At 44.0% G+C, this 19897-nt stretch overlaps 1 protein-coding gene across 2 annotated transcripts in view; it reads left to right on the forward strand.

Moving 5' to 3' along the window:
* The window catches only part of LOC118393317 (phosphatidylinositol 4-phosphate 5-kinase type-1 beta-like), a 114476-nt gene that overhangs the window by 21399 nt on the left and 73180 nt on the right, over positions 1-19897 (forward strand). Inside the window, exon 1 of one of the 2 annotated variants that reach the window (XM_052461672.1) lies at positions 16674-16784. The exons of the other annotated variant lie outside the window; for it this stretch is intronic. The gene's annotated coding sequence lies outside the window, so the exon portion shown is untranslated. Of the gene's footprint in view, positions 1-16673; positions 16785-19897 lie in introns of those variants that run through there. 2 annotated transcript variants of the gene reach the window in all.

Below are 19897 nucleotides of genomic sequence, written 5' to 3' on the forward strand. Positions count from 1 at the left end.
TATTCACTTCATAGAGACCTTGTTTAGGCTCCTGTACTCTGATCCATTGTGCAGAATGGTGTGTTTTTGTTATCTGTTGTGTTGCGGCCATTCACTAGGCAGGCTGAACCGTCAGCAGTTGTGTGTGTGTGTTCACAGGCTGAGGGGCTGGCACCTAGCAGATGTCAACCTGATAGCACTGGGCACTCTTTATCCATCACCCTCTTTGTTCTATGAAATGTATTTGATCGCGCAAACTAAAGGAATTTGCAATGGCTGCAATACTGCGGATTACAGTAAATATACAAATATACCTAATGGCCATAGGCAGTTCTTTTCTCTGAGCTCAGTTGAAGTGCCACTGCGGAGGGCTGAAACGTCTACCCATAATCCTGTATTTACAGACTCCATTAATCAGACCCACTGATGCATATAACAACTCTAAAGTAGTCCTCTGAAATACACATGACATGTAATCAGTGTTTCTATAAGGAGTACATATTATGCACTTGGAAATTAAATTAATTTGAAAGTGTTGGGTTTGATGTAGTTCAATAAAATAGAATTAGATCAGATAGACATATGGATGGGCTTGATAAACCAGCTTCACTGTTAGATTTGACTAAGTTGATGTCAGAAGTTTACATACACCTTAGCCAAATACATTTCAACTCAGTTTTTCATCATTCCTGACATTTAATCCTAGTAAAAAAGTACCTGTCTTAGGTCAGTTAAGATCACCACTTCACAATTCACAAGTTGGGTGAATTTTGTCCCATTCTTCCTGACAGAGCTGGTGTAACAGTCAGTTTTGTAGGCCTCCTTGCTTGCACATGCCTTTTCACTTCTGCCCACATATTTTCTATAGGATTGAGGTCAGGGCTTTTTGATGGCCTCTCCAATACCTTGACTTTGTTGCCACAACTTTGGAAGTATGCTTGGGGTCATTGTCCATTTGGAAGACCCATTTGCGACCAAGCTTTAACTTCCTGATTGATGTCTTGAGATGTTGATGTCAGAGAAAGGCCCTACAAATTGTCAAAGACTCCTGACACCGCCTGGTATAGAGGTCCTGGATGGCAGGGAGCTCGGCCCCAGTGATATATTGGGCCGTACGCACTACCCTCTGTAGCGCCCTGCGGTCTGATGCCAAGCAGTTGTCATACCAAGCGATGATGCAGCCAGTAAAGATGCTCTCAATGGTGCAGCTATAGAACATTGAGGATCTGAGGGCCATGGCCAATCCTTTCAGCCTACTGAGGGGAAAGAGGCTTGGTCGTGCCTTCTTCCTTAGTGATTGGACACCGAGCAACTTGAAACTCTCATTGAAAAGAAAAAGCCAGACTGGCCAATTAAAATACAAGATTAAGATGGCCAAAAGAACACAGACACTGGACAGAGGAACTCTGCCTAGAAGGCCAGTATCCCGGAGTCGCAAATTCACTGTTAACGTTGAGACTGGTGTTTTACGTGTACTGTTTAATGAAGCTGCCAGTTGAGGACTTGTGAGGCTAGACACTCTAATGTACTTATCCTCTTGCTCAGTTGTGCACCGGGGCCTCCCACTCTTTCTATTCTGGTTAGAGCCAGTTTGCGCTGTTCTGTGAAGGGAGTGGTACACCGTGTTGTATGAGATCTTCAGTTCCTTGGAAATTCCTCGCATGGAATAGCCTTAATTTCTCAGAACAAGAATAGACTGACGAGTTTCAGAATTGAGTTCTTTGTTTCTGGACATTTTTGAGTCTGTAATCGAACCCACAAATGCTGATACTAAACTTGTCTTAAGAAGGCCAGTTTTATTGCTTCTTTAATCGGAACAACAGTCTTCAGCTGTGCTAACATAATTGCAAACAGGTTTTCTAATGATGAAAATTATAAACTTGGATTAGCTAACACACCGTGCCATTGGAACACAGGAGTGATGGTTGCTGATAATGGACCTAAGTACACATATGTAGATGTTCCATTAAAAATCTGCCATTTCCAGCTACAATAGTCATTTACAACATTAACAATGTCTACACTGTAATTCTGATCAGTTTGATGTTATTTTAATGGACAAAAAATTGCTTTTCTTTCAAAAACAAGGACATTTCTAAGTGACCCTAAACTTTTGAACGGTATTATATGTCAGAGCGGTATTGGACTAAGATGGGCGGCAGGGTAGCCTAGTGGTTAGAGAGTTGGACTAGTAACCGAAAGGTTGCAAGTTCAACTCCCTGAGCTGACAAGGTACAAATCTGTCGTTCTGCCCCTGAACAGGCAGTTAACCCACTGTTCCTAGGCCGTCATTGAAAATAAGAATTTGTTCTTAACTGACATGCCTAGTTAAATAAAGGTAAATAAAATAACATAGTGGCATAGTATAGAATACAGCATACATATGAGATGGGTGATGCAATATTTACACACAATTAAAGTGACTAAGATACCGTAGAATAGTGTGGAGTACAGTTTACACATATGAGATGAGTAATACAAGATAGAGAGACATTTTAAAGTGGCTAGCGTTTCATTTCCTTCCTAATTCCTTAACTTAAAAAGTGTAGACCTTGAAATACTTAACCAACAGTGCAGTTCAAGAAGAGTAAACAAAAAATTTACCAAATAAACTAAAGTTAAAAAAATAAATACAAAAAAACAACACAATAACATGACAATAACGAGGCTATATACAGGGGGTACCGGTACACAGTCAGTGTGCAGGGGCACAGGTTTTGTCATGCCCTCTTCCCTACTGTCTTGGTATGTTTGTACCATGATAGTTCGTTGGTGATGTGGACACCAAGGAACTTGAAACTCTCGACCCGCTCCACTACAGCCCCGTTGATGTTAATGGTGGCCTGTTCGGCCCGCCTTTTCCCATAGTCCACAATCAGATCCTTTGTCTTGCTCACATTGAGGGATAGGTTGTTGTCCTGGCACCACACTGCCAGGTCTTTGACTCCATCCCTGTAGGCTGTCTCATCGTTGTCGGTGATCAGGCCTACCACTGTTGTGTCGTCAGCAAACTTAATGATGGTGTTGGAGTCGTGTTTGGCCACGCAGTGAACTTGGAGTACAGGAGGGGACTAAGTACACACTCCTGAGGGGCCCCAGTGTTGAGGATCAGCGTGGCAGACTTGTTGTTACCTACGCGTACCACCTATGGGCGGCCCATCAGGAAGTCCAGGATCCAGTTGCAGAGGGAGGTGGTAATCATTTAGGCAGGTTACTTTGGCTTTCTTGGGCACAGGGACTATGATGGTCCGCTTGAAACATGTAGGTATTACAGACAGGGTCCGGGACAGGTTGAAAATGTCAGTGAAAAAACTTGACAGCTGATCAGCGCATGCTCTGATTACACGTCCTGGTAAACCACCTGGCCCGGTGGCCTTGTGAATGTTAACCTGTTTAAATGTCATAATCACATCGACTACGAAGAGTGAGATCACAAAGTTGTCAGGAACAGCTGATGTAGTTTTATTGGGATTTGCAGCTGTGGTTGGTAAGTAAGGAATCCCGCAAGCTTCTGAGATTACTTACTTCCCCTTTAACATGTAAAACTGTCATGTTTCATGTTCTTTCACTGCAATTTCTCAATAGCGCTGATTCAATGTTAGCATTAGCTCTAATTGGCAACACTGAGTTTCCAACTACAGCAATAAAATGTGTTTATCAGCAGGGAGAAACTGTTTGAAATCTCTCTGTCCTCTTGGTTGTATAACAGCAGCTGAATCTAGATGGAGAAATTCACTTTTTCATCTGTTTGATCTTAATGATCTCCAAATGGCTAATTTCCACTTCCCAGCCCCACAGTTCCATTGGCAGCCTCTGGCTGGTGTTTGATTCTCTTCCCAGGGATTGGTTTGTGGCGTTGTTATTTGTCTCTTGAGATTTGGATTGGCTGCAGCTGTAGGTCATGTTGTTGTTTGTTGTTGTTTTGGTCACGCTGAGCACCCGCTCTCCCCATTCTCTGTCCTGGCAAGGCTAGGAGAGGCCCACAATGGGCCCTGAATAGGGAGACTGAAAGGAAGATCGATGAGGAGAGAGAGAAAGGGACTGTGTTGTGAGAGAGTGTGCATGAGGAAAGGGTGAGGCTAGGAAGTAGAGGAGTGTGTGTGTGTCCGTGGTGGTAGTGACAAAGAAAGCCCCCTATGTGCTGTCTCCTCTATCTTTCTCTCTCTCTCTTCCTTCTGTCCTTCAGTTCCTGTCCCTAGATCAGTGATGGGACCATGTCCCCTGAGCCCCCTTGGCCACTTCTCACAACAACAAATATGGCCACATGCAGCAGCTCCATGCATATGAATAATCATGTCACCTCCTTCTATACCTCTATAGGCAAATGCATAGTCAACATACCTCACAACGTGCTGTGCAAAAGAAACTAATACAGTATAATTGAATAGGGCTCATATACAGTTAAATGCCCCAACACACAGCTTTATGGTAGTCGACTCAAGGCAACGTTTCTATTCTCTGTAAGGTAGTGCTGGCAGAGAGAGAGGACCTTGGACTCTGTGCGAGGACTGGGCTTGGCTGGGCTTGGCTAGGCTTCATTCTCTCTAAGTGTCATGTGTTTTTGTTGATAGTGGGTGGACTGTTATGGTTTGGAGTGTATAGGCTAATTAATTTTGTGGACACAGTCCTCCTTCTCTTAGCTTGCCAGTGTGGCTGCTGAATGAGACGAGAAGAACACTGGTGTTCTAGTAACGTGTACGTTTTAGCCCCTACGCCCCTCATACACAACTGGCGGGTCCGGATCCGGACCAGAACCGTGTCAATTCGGAATTTCAAGGAAATTAGCTTTTAAACAGAAGAAAATGTGTCTGCCCCATGCTAAATGTGTAGAATTGTACCAAATTTGCCTTTATAAATTGCAACATTTTCTCTACGGCAACAAGGGGGGTGTGAACAGTTTAGGGTCGAATGGGTTGGGAGGTGGGGGTTGATAAATGACTATAGTACTTGAGTACCCCTGCCCTACGCCATATCCTTTTCACTTGCTATATCACTATCTATAGCCATAGTTTTCACTGTCGGACCCTATAGGCTAAGCATTTATGTAGGTGCAGTGATAGTTTCGCTTGAGGCTGTATGGTAGACGTGCATCACTCACTTTAGTTAAACGACCAGAGACTCCTGCGTAAAGAGTAAAAAAAAAAAAACTTTATCCCACAGGTTTCCAGTATGTACAGTTATCCACAGATCTTCATGTATACGAAAGGTATTGTAAGTATCTTCAGATAAGTAGAATTATTTCTACAGGGATATCAAAAATGAGGACATGGTCAGAAAACCGTATGGCTCCTCAGCTAAGCTTCAACTGACAAAAAGTGACAGTTACAGCTAGCGTTCTAACATGTGAAACCCATTGACCCCATATTAGTGAGCATGAGCCGCTGCATGATCACTTAAAGAGACGGTATTCAATTATAAAAAAGCATGAGATAATTGAAACAATGTCATTTATTATAACATACAAAGAAACATGAACTTAACCAATAACTGTCGAGCCAAAATCCAAAAATGTCTCCCAAGCTACTTTATATTGCATTGTATTGACCTTTCTTTCTATTAAACAGCTATCTTGACGAGCTCATCAAAACCCTCATGTCTCCCAGTCCACATGCAAACGTCAGTAAGGCTGGTTGTACATTCCTCTCCCTTCCAAACAGAGCACCATAAAACAGAACATCACAAGACAGAAAAGCACTGTCATAGAAACCACTGTGCAAACAAACACCCGTTTTGATGAAAGGACTAGAGCTGTAAAATCTCATAAGCAATGGTCCCAAAGGAAGCAATCTAGCTTGCCCTCTACCTCGTTCTCATTCTCTTACTTTAGTAAACCATTCTCCCCCTCTTTCTGTCTTTCTCTTGTTCTCTTCTCTATATCCCTCTCATTCGCACTATCCCTATTCTCTCTCTCTTGCTGCTGCTACACTTGTGTCTCTGTCCCTCTTTCTATCCCTCTGTGTTTCTCCCCTCTCCCACTTGTTTGGGCCATGTGACTCTGTGTGCACAAAGGGTGACCTGCTCCTCTAGGCTCTGCTCTCTCCATCCTGCTCTGCTCTTCTCGACTCCGGTTGATCTCTGCTCCGCTCTGCTGCACAGTGCTGCTGGAAAGAGAGAGAGACTCCCTGAAAAAGAAACTCACTGATTATTCTCCAGGACGCGCTCTCTCTTTCTCTCTCTGTCGCGCTCGCTCGCTTACTCTCTGTCCCGCTCCTCGCTTTCTCTCTGTCGCGCTCACTCGCTTTCTCTCTGTCGCGCTCGCTCGCTTTCTCTCTGTCGCGCTCGTGTCGCGCTCGCTCGCTTTCTCTCTGTCGCGCTCGCTCGCTTTCTCTCTGTCGCGCTCGCTCGCTTTCTCTCTGTCGCGCTCGCTCGCTTTCTCTCTGTCGCGCTCGCTCGCTTTCTCTCTGTCGCGCTCGCTCGCTTTCTCTCTGTCGCGCTCGCTCGCTTTCTCTCTGTCGCGCTCGCTCGCTTTCTCTGTCGCGCTCGCTCGCTTTCTCTGTCGCGCTCGCTCGCTTTCTCTGTCGCGCTCGCTCGCTTTCTCTGTCGCGCTCGCTCGCTTTCTCTGTCGCGCTCGCTCGCTTTCTCTCTGTCGCGCTCGCTCGCTCTCTCTCTGTCGCGCTCGCTCGCTCTCTCTCTGTCGCTCGCTCTCTCTCTGTTGCGCTCGCTCTCTCTCTGTTGCGCTCGCTCTCTCTCTGTCGCGCTCGCTCGCTCTCTCTCTGTTGCGCTCGCTCTCTCTCTGTCGCGCTCGCTCGCTCTCTCTCTGTTGCGCTCGCTCTCTCTCTGTCGCGCTCGCTCGCTCTCTGTTGCGCTCGCTCTCTCTCTGTCGCGCTCGCTCGCTCTCTCTGTCGCGCTCGCTCGCTCTCTCTGTCGCGCTCGCTCGCTCTCTCTGTCGCGCTCGCTCGCTCTCTCTGTCGCGCTCGCTCACTCTCTCTCTCTCTGTCGCGATCGTTCTCTCTCTGTCGCGCTCGCTCTCTCTCTCTCTCTGTCGCTCTCTCGCTCTCTGTCTCTCTGTCGCGCTCGCTCGCTCTCTCTGTCGCGCTCGCTCGCTCTCTCTGTCGCGCTCGCTCGCTCTCTCTCTGTCGCGCTCGCTCGCTCTCTCTCTGTCGCGCTCGCTCGCTCTCTCTCTGTCGCGCTCGCTCGCTCTCTCTCTCTCGCGCTCGCTCTCTCTCTGTCGCGCTCGCTCGCTCTCTCTCTGTCGCGCTCGCTCGCTCTCTCTCTGTCGCGCTCGCTTGCTCTCTCGCTCTCTCTGTCGCGCTCGCTCTCTCGCTCTCTGTCTCTCTGTCGCGCTCGCTCTCTGTCTCTCTGTCGCTCTCTCTCTCTCTGTCGCGCTCTCTCTCTCTGTCGCTCTCTCTCTCTGTTGCGCTCTCTCTCTCTGTTGCGCTCTCTCTCTCTGTCGCTCTCTCGCTGTGTCGCTCTCTCTCTGTGTCGCTCTCTCTCTGTGTCGCTCTCTCTCTGTGTCGCTCTCTCTCTGTGTCGCGCTCTCTCTCTGTCGCGCTCTCTCTCTGTCACGCTCGCTCGCTCTCTCTCTCTCTCTGTCGCTCTCTCTCTGTCGCGCTCGCTCGCTCTCTCTCTCTGTCGCGCTCTCTCTGTCTGTCGCACGCTCGCTCTCTCTCTCTGTCGCGCTCGCTCTCTCTGTCTCGCTCGCTCTCTCTGTCTCGCTCTCTCTCTCTGTCTCGCTCTCTCTCTCTCTGTCTCGCTCGCTCTCTCTCTCTCTCGCTCTCTCTCTCTCTGTCGCGCTCTCTCTCTCTCTGTCGCGCTCTCTCTCTCTCTCTGTCGCGCTCTCTCTCTCTCTCTGTCGCGCTCTCTCTCTCTCTCTGTCGCGCTCTCTCTCTCTCTCTGTCGCGCTCTCTCTCTCTCTCTCTGTCGCGCTCTCTCTCTCTCTGTCGCTCTCTCTCTCTCTCTCTCGCTCTCTCTCTCTCTCTCTGTCGCGCTCTCTCTCTCTCTCTCTCTCTCGCTCTCTCTCTCTCTCTCTCTGTCGCTCTCTCTCTCTCTCTCTCTGTCGCTCTCTCTCTCTCTCTCTCTCTGTCGCGCTCTCTCTCTCTCTCTCTCTGTCTGTCGCGCTCTCTCTCTCTCTCTCTCTCTGTCGCGCTCTCGCTCTCTCTCTCTCTCTGTCGCGCTCTCTCTCTCTCTCTCTCTCTCTCTGTCGCGCTCTCTCTCTCTCTCTCTCTCTCTCGCGCTCTCTCTCTCTCTCTGTCGCGCTCTCTCTCTCTCTCTGTCGCTCTCTCTCTCTCTGTCGCGCTCTCTCTCTCTGTCGCTCTCTCTCTCTCTCGCGCTCTCTCTCTCTGTCGCGCTCGCTGCCTCTCTGTCACGCTCTCTCTCTCTCACTCATTTCCTATTATCTTCTATGTAGCAGAACCCCTTATCTTCTAGACTCTTATGTGACTTGTGAGCGCCATAGAGCAAAACCGAGAGAGTCTCAGCTTCTCATAGTCTGGTCCAGTGGAGGTACCTCAGTGAATTTGATAAAAATAGTGAAACATTAAAAACGTTATCCTGGGGCCATAGGGCACACCTCACTAGGGTACTTGGGACGCTCGAGTCCCACCTGGCCAACATCTGGTGGAGTTGCAGAGCACCAAATTCAAAAACAGAAATACTCATTATAAAAATTCATAAAACATACGAGTGTTATACATCGGTTTAAAGATGAACTTCTCGTTAATCCAACCACGGTGTCAGATTTCAAAAAGGCTTCACGGTGAAAGCATACCATGCGATTATCTGAGAACAGCGCCCAGCAGACATATCATTTATAAACAGTTATCAGCCAAGTAGAGGAGTTACACAAGTCAGAAATAGCGCTAAAAAAATCCCACTTCCTGGATGGATTTTTCTCAGGTTTTTGCCTGCCAAATCAGATCTGTTATACTCAGACATTATTTTAACAGTTTTGGAAACTAGAGTGTTTTCTATCCAAATCTACCAGTTATATGCATATCCTAGCTTCTTGGCCTGAGTTGCAGGCAGTTGGATTTGGGCACGCTTTTCATCCAGAGTTGAAAATAGTGCCCCCTACCCTAGGGAAGTTAAGAAGCGCAGTTTGGCGGGTCATGTTTCAGAGGACTAATGACTCAACCTATTTAGATAAAACTATACTAAATATATTCACGTCACCAAATAATGTATTAAAACACACTGTTTTGCAATGGTCTACAGTATACTCAACAGCACTCTGTAGGGTAGCACCATGGTTCAGCTGGAGGACAGCTAGTTTCTGTTCTCCTCTGGGTATATTGACTTCAATGCAAAACCTAGGAGGATCATGGTTCTCAACCCCTTCCATAGACTTACACAGTAATTATGACAATTATGACGTCCTCCAACCTATCAGAGCTCTTGCAGCATGAACTAACATGTTGTCCACCGAATCAAAGGATCACAGAATGAATCTATTACTGATAGTAGAAGCTACAGCTAACTAGCACTGCAGTGCATAAAATGTGGTGAGTAGTTGACTCAAAGACAGAGAAAGACAATACTTGAACAGTTTTGAACAAATTAATTTCTTCAAAAATGAAGCAGAAGCAAGAGAGAGAGCTATATTTCATTGTAACGGCTAAACTGCTTGCTGAATGTACACTGTACTAGGTCTGTCCCCGACTGCGCTGCGTTAAAAAAAATGACAGTGTGTGACTGTGAGACGAGCACCCGTTGTCTCTCTCTCTTCCCTGCTGCAGCGACCACCACAGAACATCAACAGTGTTTATCGCGCTGTCCCTGTTGCTGAAGATGTTACATAATTACGGCCATTTCTGACTGAAAAGTTCTGTTACCGAAATTCCTAATTTGTTTAGGAAAGAAATTCCCTACTTGCTCTCTTTACGTGACACATTTATGCATTGCATGCACGTGACCAATAGGGCCTCATCTATAGCATATCATAATCACATAGCATAATCACATAGAAAATGTGGTTATAACAAACTCCGAACACTGTAACACATGCGGAAGCAAAATGGATGCAGAGGTCATAACAAATAAACTCAAAACGTGGGAATGTTTACTGGTTTCTCAGGAGGTAACGGGGAAGTCTGACGTGTGGTATAAATTTACTGGAGATCAATAAAAAGAAGGTAAGGAGCAAATGCTGTGTGCATATTATGTGTTAGGTTACAATATCATTTTTCTGACCGTTTGGAACAATCTAAACAACACTAAATAAATGATAAGTGTACCAGTCTGTTGTAATATTTTTTTTGTAAAGCCTTTATTACAGCAAAGACTAAAAGCAGTTGAATACATTTTTGAATGCAATGTCCGAAATGGAATGGTTTATTTTTGTTATTTTAAAACTAAAATGCTTGATTGCTTTTCAAATTATGAATGACTCGTATGCTGTGTGATGGCATCAACAAATTAATTAAGTTAATGTATTAAGACTGTCGTGTCTTTGGCTATGCCGGATTAAGTGATATGACATGCTATTCTATAAAATAATTTATCCGTCATTAATATTACCTGATTGAGATAATGATGTAAATGTAATTAACTGGAGTTGTTATATAAATATATGTAAACGTTCATATATTATACAGCGCCAAACCGCCTGACTCAAGTCATCTACGTACCCCTGCTAAAACCGGAACTAGCTCACACAGCCAGCAATAAAACTACCCCCTAACACTATCCCCTCAGCTTTGTTGTCTTACGACCCCAGGAAACAAAGACATTCCATCGCATGAACACATACACCCAGCCATAGTAAACTGCCCCTCTACCTCACGAACCCCTGACACAAAACATCTCCTAGAATAAACAGTCTTCTCCTCTTCTACTGGTCGGGTGCCCAGAACAGAAGACTGCTGTGCACCAATGGGGGCTTCTACTCTGGCTAGAGCGGGTCCGCCTCCAACCCTACGGGACCATTCAGAAGGCGTCACGACAAGACTCTACCTACCTTATTATATGTATAAAAATGAATGTAACCTTTGTATAAGCTCTCTTTTTCACCTGACTCCTTACCGAGTTATATGAACTAGATCTGTGCACGTAAAACTGCAGGACAAGATATCTTTTGACCATTAAAATTGCCTTTTGTTACAACTGAAATCCACTCTGTCCAGCGCCCGTGATTTGGTCTGGACTCTCCAGTATTTAAACACTAACAGAGTCGGGCACCACAAAATAATATTTATAGAGCTGTTATCTTCCGAATAAACTCTTAAAGACCTAGTAATATTTTACATCAATAGCAGTCAATATTAATTGTCATCTTAATTTAGTCTCATCTGAAAGTTGTAAATTCTTAGTTATCTGCACGAACCCTGGCAAAAAAGTTGAATCAGCAATACAAAATTGGGTTTAATTATTTATTTACTAAATACCTAACTAATCACACAGAATTACACATATTTAAATCATAACTTGATTACACATTACGTCATAAAGGAAAACATCCCTAGCGGGCGGAACAGATATGACAGCTTGTTACACAAAAGAAAAGGGGCTGGGTTTGAGTGAAAGAGCGGGAAGAATGAGGAACAAAGAAGCTGTGCTATCATAAATACAGTATCTTATGCATTCTAAATTACCGGCCATTTGGAAAAGGAAAATGCAATAAATATTTACTCTGAGCTTCGGTAGGTTGGTGGTAGATGGAAGGCCGTGTTGCCCAACCGAGTCCTTTTGAAGAATGTCTCTGGTGGTCAAGTGGATACGTTGTAGTAACATCGTTGTTTTATAGAAGGGATACTCTGTCTGTTCCTTCCTAATCCTCGTTTGCATCTGCTGGTGCTAACTCAACGGCTAGGAGGTATCACTTCTGTAGTGAATAAGAGTTCAAAGTTCATACCATTCGCAACCAAAGCTCACGCTGATGTTGGCTTCTTTCTGTAGTTATGTGAACCATTCTGACAGGACCGTCGTCCTCACATCTTCGGAACAGGAGTTTATAGTGTTGTCAAGGGCTTATATAGGAAGGGAGAGGAGGGTGTGTTTGAAAAGTTTTATAGCCCATGTCCCTTCACAGGGGCGGGCCACTGATTGAGCAGAGCCCTATCTTATGAAAACCCAAATCTCACATTTTAAAAGCTAAAATCACATTTCATCCCACCACAAATAATTTTATATTCAAACATTTAAATTGAACAACAATTCCATGTGAATCCAATAACTCTGAGGTGTAGACTTTCCACTGTAGAGTTTGTCATCTTATCATTGATGAGAATGTTTCCGATGACAACCGAACTGACATCATATTCATTAAGTACCACCGCATATGTTCAATTGATCGGATTGCCAGAATATAGTTCACCCCCCCCCCACCTTCTGATGTTCCCAGAATCTCTGTTAACCAAGGGTTTTGCAAATGTAACCTCAGTAGGGTAGAGAGAGGAAAAAGGGGGAAGAGGTATTTATGACTGTCATAAACCTACCCCCAGGCCAACGTCATGACAAGACTAAACAGGATGCGTTCTTAGGCCTACAACTCGATGGTGGTTATACAAGGCTGTCATACTAAGCCTACTAATATATACAAGGCTGCCATACTAAGCCTACTAATGATAATGACATTTATTATTATAATGATGATCATAACAATAATAGTAATAACAATAAGGAGATCAAGAAAAAGAAGGGTTATATTATTATCGATCATTGTTTTTCGGACAATTTGGAACAATGTAAACAACACCAAATTAATTATAAATAATACGAGGCAGCGTTCTAACGAATATAAAGTGTAAAGACTTTTATTACGGCATGGATAAACAGTTTCATAAATGTACTAACTTGTTGTGGTTGCGTGAGTATTGGTGCTCACGGAATCAGTAGGCTTTTAAACAAACACTCAAACAGGCAACAAAAGCAAGATCTGTCTTATTGCTGTAGATACATATGGATGATTTACAGTTGAAGTCAGAAGTTTACATACACCTTAGCAAAATACATTTCAACTCAGTTTTTCACAACTCCTGACATTTAATCCTAGTAAAAGTTCCCTGTCTTAGGTCAGTTAGGATCACCACTTTATTTTAAGAATGTGAAATGTCAGAATAATAGTAGAGTGATTTTATTTGAGCTTTTATTTCTTTCATCACATTCCCAGTGGGTCAGAAGTTTACGTACACTCAATTACTATTTGGTAGCATTGCCTTTAAATTGTTTAAGTTGGGTCAAATGTTTCGGGTAGCCTTCCACAAGCTTCCCATAATAAGTTGGCCCATTCCTCCTGACGGAGCTGGTGTAACGGAGTCAGGATTGTAGACCTCCTTGCTCGCACACGGTTTTTCAGTTCTGCCCACAAATTGTCTATAGGATTGAGGTCAGAGCATTGTGATGGCCACTCCAATACCTTGACTTTGTTGTCCTTCAGCCATTTTGCCACAACTTTGAGAGTATGCTTGGGGGTCAGTGTCCATTTGGAAGACCCATTTGCGACCAAGATTTAACTTCCTGATTGATGTGTTGACATTTTGCTTCAATATATCCACTTAATTCTTCCTCGTGATGCCATCTATTTTGTGAAGTGCAGCAATCCCTCCTGCAGCAAAGCACCCCCACAACATTATGCTGCCACCCTCATGCTTCACGGTTGGGATGGTGTTCTTCGACCTTGCAAGCATCCCCCTTTTTCCTCCAAACATAACGATGGTCATTATGGCCAAACAGTTGTATTTTTGTTTCATCAGACCAGAGGACATTTCTCCTGGTTTTGGAGCAGTGGCTTCTTCCTTGCTGAGCGGCCTTTCAGGTTATGTCGATTATAGGACTAATTTTACTGTGGATATAGATACTTTTGCACCCGTTTCCTCCAGCATCTTCACAAGGTCCTTTGCTGTTGTTCTGGGATTGATTTGCACTTTTCACACCAAAGTACATTCATCTCTAGGAGACAGAACGTGTCTCCTTCCTGAGCGGTATGACGGCTGCGTTGTCCTATGGTGTTTGTACAGATGAACGTGGTACCAGCATGCGTTTGGAAATTGTTCCCGTGGATGTCTACAATTTTCTTTCCGAGGTCTTGGCTGATTTCTTTTGATTTTCCCATGATGTCAAGCAAAGAGGCACTGCGTTTAAAGGTAGGCCTTGAAATACATCCACAGGTACACCTCCAATTGACTCAAATGATGTCAAATAGCCTATCAGAAGCTTTTAAAGCCATGACATAATTTTCTGTAATTTTCCAAGCTGTTTAAAGGCACAGTCAACTTAGTGTATGTAAACTTCTGACCCACTGGAATTGTGATAGTGAATTATAAGTGAAATTGCCATTCTGTAAACAATTGTTGGAAAAATTATTTGTGTCATGCACAAAGTCGATATCCTAACCGACTTGCCAAAACTATAGAGTTGCTGAAAAACAAGTTTTAATGACTCCAACGTAAGTGTATGTAAACCTTCAACTGTTTAAATCCAGGCACATGTAACAGTTAGGCTTTTGATTATAGACCTAATTAAGATGGTTTCCTCTCATCACTTTTCTTACACAATTAAGGCAAGGGCAGGTTAACTCCGCTGCTGCCTCCACCGCATTTTTTCTCAACACCAATATGCTGGTCATCTTTGCCATTATGCACATAGCAACATGGTCTAGGAAAGGCGCCAATTCAACAGTGTACTGATGCGTTCCAGAACCACGGACAGCGACCACGATCCAATGCGGGAGAAAGAAATTTGTTATGAAATAATATTATTTTTGGTAGTGTTGGGCCATTGTTCTTACAAAATATAACCATATAAAATTTCAGTAGCACGTCTTAGAGTGATGGATTGTGTCATCCCAATGGCCTCCACACGTCCACTGAGACCGGTGCGAATCAGACATGTGTCTTGTACACAAATATTTTGCTACTGCTCGACTAAAGAAATCTCGGTCGACAAACAGCCTATCAAACAAACAATCGACCAGTCAACAAAATGGTTTCAATCCTACACTGTACTGCATGATTGCAGCGGGTTTATTAACACATTAGTTCTAGTAGCTATGTTGACTGAATTGAGCTAAAATGGTGACCAGGATGTAGGCTGTGTGTAGCAGTTAGCTGTTATATGATGATTTGCCTTGGAAAGGCTTTTTCCGACTGGTCACAGTCAGCTGATGTGTTATGCACTGAAGTCCACAAGCGAAGTGATAATGAGGTGAGAGGAGGAGATCGCTTAGATGCGAGAAGGAATTATACGATGAGCAAAGTGATCGTGCTGTTTGTATGTGGCTGCTATGAAAGTGAACTGTGTTTGTGTGTAGTCGGGGGTGTATTCATTCCACCGATTCTGTTGAAAAATGTTTCTTAAATGGAACGAAACGGGGGTAAACATACCTGAACTTGTCCAATAGAAACTTGTTTGTAACTGTTGGACTAATGATTACACCCTAGTTTAGCTAAGTGCAGGCAAGATTGTGCAAGGCGGTATTGAATGTGTCACTGTCTGTTACCTTCATTACTCAAATTTTTCTCTCGACCTGTGTGCACATTTATAGGCTAGGTTGCAGCAACCTCATGATGGGTATAAGGACAATTTTTGTGTCATGAAGTAGCCTAAACCTATCGACATTACATTGCTCTGGGTGAATGGAATGTGAATGACAGTCATCCAATATGCTGTGATGGAAATAAAGCCATGCTCGTAAAAAAAACATAAAAAATCGTCCTCTATCATCATAAACGGCACCGACCGCCACTGGTGGGGTCATAATAGTTTGTATCTCAAACTGTTTGGACTTTACAGATGTTTTTGTGAGATTAACTGTTTTCGGGATCGGTAGTTCAAATAGAGTGCTTATTCTGTGCTAATGTTTTATATAATGTATCTCACACCTTTAACCCTGCTTTCTGTTCAATTGAGCAGCGTTGTCTGTGTTTACATTTAAAGGGATAGTTTGGGATTTTTGGTAGTGAAGCCCTTTAATCTACTTCCCCGAGTCAGATGAACTTGTGGATAAAGTGTCCAGTATGACAGCGACATACTGGACACAGAGTTAGAGGTAATTGTGCTAGCCAATGCTAACTAGTTTAACACAAAGACTGGAAGTCTTTGGGATCAGCTAGCATTCATCTGACTCTGGGGAAGGAGACAAAGGACTTAATTGTCAAAATCCCAAACTATCCCTTTAAGCACTGCTAGTTGGACTAAGTTTGGACTAAGTTTCTGTTCTGAACAGTTAGCCTGCAGCTTTGTTCCTCTCTCAGAGGAGTGGTATGAGGGCATGCCAGATGATCCACAGACGGGCACTAACGTTCTTTAGCAGAATGTGGAACGGTTACAGAACTGGCTGTAAATTGTTCAATGCTGTACTTATGTCGAGGTTTTTGAGGCACTGACGCAGTATAGGTAGTGCGTAGATGGACGCAGTAGATTTTCGTGTGTGGGTCTTTTTCTCATTCTCTCTCCCTTTCAAGCTGTATTGGCTGGATGAGCTTTGTTGTGTGGTCTATGTGGTAATAGTGGCAGGACAGGACTGCAGTGGTGCTGCTTTGTGTTTGGCAAAGCATCGTGGGCTGTGATGAGTTGAGATGGTATTTAACTAGGACAGAAGTCTTTCTCTCTCTCTCTCTCTCCATGCCACTTCTCCTATGCAGTATTATTCTATCTAGTCATACCTCCCTCAGCTCAGCTAGGTTTCTCTGGTTCATTAAAACTGTTTCTGTTTCTCAGCATCTGTTTCGTAAACGGAACACTTCTGTGAACATTTTCACAGAAGTGACCATTTTACACGAGGGGGCTCGGCCAATTTCATAAGGCCTCGTCTGACAGTGTACCCAATTAGGAGAGTGAAGCGCGAACCTCCAGCGACGAACAAAGAGAGTTTACACGGTCAGGCAGCTGCTGCGTCTGCTGGGAACGGGAGGGAGCCCACAACAACCCCGGTTAGCCTCGACCTAATCAGTCTAGGATTGTCTTCTTACTTAGTCCTTAAACCTTCTGCTGTAGTTAAGAGGTATCGGATATGTTAAGTGTTTTTAGGTATCTTCCAGAGAGATAGTGTTGTCTAAAGGGATATCTTATAAAGCCAGTATAAATATACTGGAGGTAATTTAATCTCTCATTTTAATTGTACCAGGGCGTTTCCAGCAATATTTGAATCTCTTTTGAATTTCTAGTAGATGTGTCCTAGCCAAGGCAGCAATTGCTACAATTAAGTATCTTAATACCGTAGATCCCTGGGGCTAAGCTCCCTCTTCATGTAGCCCACTCACTGTGTCTGTGCCAGGAATCATCTGGGCTTGTTTAACATCCCTCAGTTGGGGTTGAAAGTCACGGCAGCCTGGCAGTCTTCAGCTCTCTGCATTGCTGACACACTATTGATTAGCCATGGCGTCTTCTATCGGCTGCAGTAATCCAAGAGTGTCAGGGGACTGAGGATAACCCAGCTTTGCTCTGTAGTATCCCTCCACGGAGATGATGTGGAGATATGAGATGCACTGTTTCAAGGTTTATAGTGGTAGTTTAAATGAAAAAGAAGGGTCTCTGGGCTGAGCCTGGTAGCAAGTCTGTCACGTTCGTTGTCCTGTCAAACGTGTTGTTTTGCTTCATGACTTTATGATTGGAGATTACTGCTCGTCTTCCAGGCTATGCTGTTCAACAACAGGTTCTGCCGTTATTATGCAAACATTTGGACCATTTTCGACTAATGAGCTTTGATGCAAAAGCCAAGAGCACATCATTGAGAGCAGCTCGGCTTTCAGATTTAATCCCAGTGGATGACGTGTGAGTGGATCTCTCTGCTTCCTTCTGTCAGTATTAATAGTATTAGTTTCTGTGTTAGGAGGGTCAGGTATCACAGTAACATGGGATTATTATTATCACCAATATTCTTTCCTGTCTCACAGTAACCCCCTAGGGATGTGTGTGTGCATGAGAACAGAGGGATATAGTGGAGGAGAGAAAGGGAATAGAGTGAGGCTGATGGGGGAAAAATAAACTCCTGGAGTTATGGAGACCGTGAGAGCACAGCCACACCTCACTGTGTCAAACTTCCAGTGTGTGAGACCTGGCGGAGATATCCAGACATCTCCGTCAGTATGTCACTGTGTGTGAAGCTATACAGTTGTGTAAAAGTTTTTGCTCAGAAGTCCTCACGTTCTCTGCAGACAAATGTGTGCGCACTTACATTTGAGTATTGTCCCACGTATCTGAGGTGTGAAGTGTTGTGTATGAAACAGAGTTTGAGTCGGAGTGAAAGGGTGTCTTCACGCCTTATTACAGAGGATCTACGCTGCTGTGCAGACTGAGTGCCTCAGTTTACGTCTCGTCCCACACCACTACTCACAGAGCAGAACCTATTTAGATCTCATTGATGATTGTAGCTAGTCTCCTAAACTGTGCTTTATTGGCTCCCTCTCCCTGCCTTTTATCTCTTCTCTTTTTTATCTGTCTCTCTCTCTCTCTCACACACACACACACACACACACACACACACACACACACACACACACACACACACACACTACGCAGCAGTGCTGTTCCATTTGATTCTGATTGATTGTTGTTGGCCCCTTTACATTAAAGTACTGAGCCTGTACTTCATTATTGATCCAGCTCCTTTTACCCATTTGATTCTAATCCAAACCACAGCAGTCCATCCTCCAAAGCAGAAAAATACATATTTAAATATACTGAAATCATACTTGAATATATACTGTAAGTACTGTATGTCCTTCATTTTAAATATCCTAAAGTCTATTTATTATCTAAATTGGAACCATTTTAAATGCATTTTAATGTAGACTTTATTAGTGTTTTATTAACATTTACATTTATTAAATACATTTCAAATGATCTAAATTGGGACACTTTTTTGGGACTTAAGATATGCTAGAAAAGTACATCTCGTATTTGAAGTATACAGTATAATATGAATTTGTATTTTATTTAAGTATACTTGTAAAATATCAAAATAAAATAAGTTCTCTGCTTGGGCTATTCCACCTGCTACGTTATCTTATGTAGCTCAGGAATAGTGTCATTGCCTCACCTCAGGAAGTACACATTTATTTAGTCCACAGCATTTCCCCAACATTATGGCAAAGTTCTTATCAAGTTCCTATAACCACATTGCAGTGCCCTTGAGAGAGAGAGATTGTTCTTTTAGCTTACTGCTCTGAGATCAAACATCACAAAATTTACATCAAATCAGAGCCATGTACTCAATATCTGGCTGTGCGTTAATGGTATTAGTGAGTTTCAACAGCTGCTGTTGCACCAAACGATGAGATGACGCTTCTATTTGAAAGTGGGCTATCCATCCACCTTTCTTTGTTTAGCTGGGAACAACAGCTCTGCAGCTGTGGGCCTCTCGTGGATTGTTTTGGAAAAGGTCTGATGAAGGGAGCGCTGGCTGGGCACACCACGGGTCAGATAGCCTCAGAGAGGGGGAGGGCGGGATAGAGGGAGAGAAGGGAGGGATGGGGGATTAGAGGGTGTGATTGAGGGAGAGAGATAGGGATAGAGGGAGAGAGATAGGGATAGAGGGAGAGAGAGGGGGATAGAGTGAAAGGGGGGATAGAGAGAGAGAGATTTTTTTTGGGGGGGGTGGTGTAAGAGAGAGTGGGAGTCAGGGAGAGTAGGAGTGAGGCACCAGCACAGCAGTGCCAACAGTCCAGGTCCCCTAAACAATGACACACGAAGCCAGACTGACCGACTGGCTAATTAACATTCCTCATGTTCAACAGACAGACAGACAGACAGACAGACAGACCCAGCACCAGAAAACATTTAGTTGTTGTTATAATTATTACCAGAGTGTAGGGTGCAACAAAAGGGACTCTTCTTATCAACTGTATGCAAGAATTTCCTCTGTGTTGTCTTAGGAATTCAGTCTTTTCTGTGTTGAATTCTCCAACCCCCACTGTCTCACCTCTGACAAGCAGAGGTTACATCCTGGAAGTCTGGCATCTGATTGGAGGTTCACTTTACAGTAATACTATGGGTGAACAACTCAGCTTTTGAACAACTCTGATGCTTATGAAGGGGTCTTTAG

The sequence above is a fragment of the Oncorhynchus keta genome, chromosome 14 (genome assembly GCF_023373465.1).
Source record: "Oncorhynchus keta strain PuntledgeMale-10-30-2019 chromosome 14, Oket_V2, whole genome shotgun sequence".
NCBI lineage: Eukaryota > Metazoa > Chordata > Actinopteri > Salmoniformes > Salmonidae > Oncorhynchus > Oncorhynchus keta.